This window comes from Alligator sinensis, unplaced genomic scaffold, assembly GCF_000455745.1.
Source record: "Alligator sinensis unplaced genomic scaffold, ASM45574v1 scaffold1139_1, whole genome shotgun sequence".
Lineage (NCBI taxonomy): Eukaryota > Metazoa > Chordata > Crocodylia > Alligatoridae > Alligator > Alligator sinensis.
In genome coordinates, this window is record NW_005842413.1 from 178,218 (window position 1) to 179,873 (window position 1,656).

The 1,656-nt window shown below is 43.4% G+C and overlaps 1 protein-coding gene across 2 annotated transcripts in view; it reads right to left on the bottom strand.

The window, feature by feature from the left end:
- The window catches only part of TASP1 (taspase 1), a 158,213-nt gene that overhangs the window by 128,817 nt on the left and 27,740 nt on the right, over nucleotides 1-1,656 (bottom strand). The gene's annotated exons all lie outside the window — the stretch shown is intronic.

The following is a 1,656-nucleotide window of genomic DNA, read 5'->3' on the forward strand; positions in this document are numbered from 1 at the left end:
ACCTGACTGGGAAAAGAGAAGGAGGCGTATCCCAGCCCCACAGGTTGAGAAGGTGCCCCAACCTGGCCACGTGGAGGGAAGGGGATGTGGCCTGACCCTGTCCATGCAGGGGAGGATCAACCCGCTACATGGGGCTTAGGATTTTGGCAGCAGGGAAGAGGAGCAGTTTTAACTGCCACTGCTCCCCCACCAAAATTCCTGTCCCATGGGCTGAACTCCAAGGCTCCAAAGGCTGCATTTAGCCCGCAGGCTGGAGGTTGAGCACCCCTACCCTAACCTGTTAGACTATTTTAAGCTGTTTGTCTCCTTCCCTATCTTTGTTGCCAACTGTGTTCATCATCTGGTAGCTTCCCCTGTACCAAAGTAAAAAGAGACAAATACTTCAGCTTTGTCTGCATCACCCATAACTAAATTGCTTTGCACATCCCATAAGGGACCTATAGTTCCTCTTAATGTATCAAAAGTAAGTCAAAGTAATAATATGCTAAGTAGCTAGCAGTAAGTTTAGAAAAGAAAGACGATAAGTTTCTCCTCCTCTTGCCCTTCCCCCAGCAAGAAAAAAACATCCATTATAAATTCACCAGCTTGTCCTAGGAAGGGACTAAGGGAACATTACTCAATTGGCTGTGCAATCTCAGTTGTGGCTTCTGGCCAACCTTGCATCAGTACCAATCCACGTTGCCAGCTACAAGAACTGGGGGAAATTTTATCCTTAATATATAGCATTACCATGCTGCTGTTCCTCTTGAACGGAGGTACACCCATTACCATAAGGTCTCCTGAATCTGTTCTCCAGCAATAAGTATTTTGTGGAGCTACTATATGTCTTTAACAGAAGTAGAGAAACATCTGGATCTCTTGGTGCTTATGTGGAGGTAATGCCTCATTTAATGAGCCAAAGCCAGTCACTTCAAATAAAAGTCATGGAAAATGTCTGGAACTCCAAATCAAGTCCTCCCTGTTCAGAAGATGAAGCAAGAGAATTTCATGAAGCTATCATGGCCTATGAGGAACCTGTATTTGTGCTCATCCTATCTCCTGATGCTTGTCATTTAAAGATGAATATATGCATTAAGCAAAAGCTTGAGTCAGCTCTCAAAGTGGAAACATGATACACCTCAATCCTTTCTTTAAAGTTTCTGCTGACTGTAAGCAAAACACTGTAGCATAGTGCACAACTCCAGAACAGAACATGTACCACTTTCCTGTTGAAGATCTACATTTATGTACCACATTGATGAACTGGGGAGGGGAGCAGGAAAGCGTGGGGTTTTTTTTGTTTGGTTTGGGTTTGTTTGGGTTTTGGTTTTGTTTTGTTTGTTTGTTTTTTTGGGGGGGTTGTTTCCTCCTAGGTGGTCAAGGCAATGGAAAACTGCACTAAAATATAGGGTCTACTCACCTATCAAAAGTCTCATTTTATTGACCTATTTCTGTAGGCTAAATAGAGACCCATTCTTTAGGGTCACCAATTAGCCACAGAATACTGACTTTCATTTCATAGGCTCAGTGTAGTTGACTTTGCCTTGGAAAGCTAAGATGGAACATCTGAGGTTATTCTTATAGGTTGCCTCTGAAGTCTTAGTTCTATTTACACAAAATCTACCTTGAAAACTTTTTCTAAGAACAGAAAGGAGGAAAGGGGGGGGGGGGGGGGGG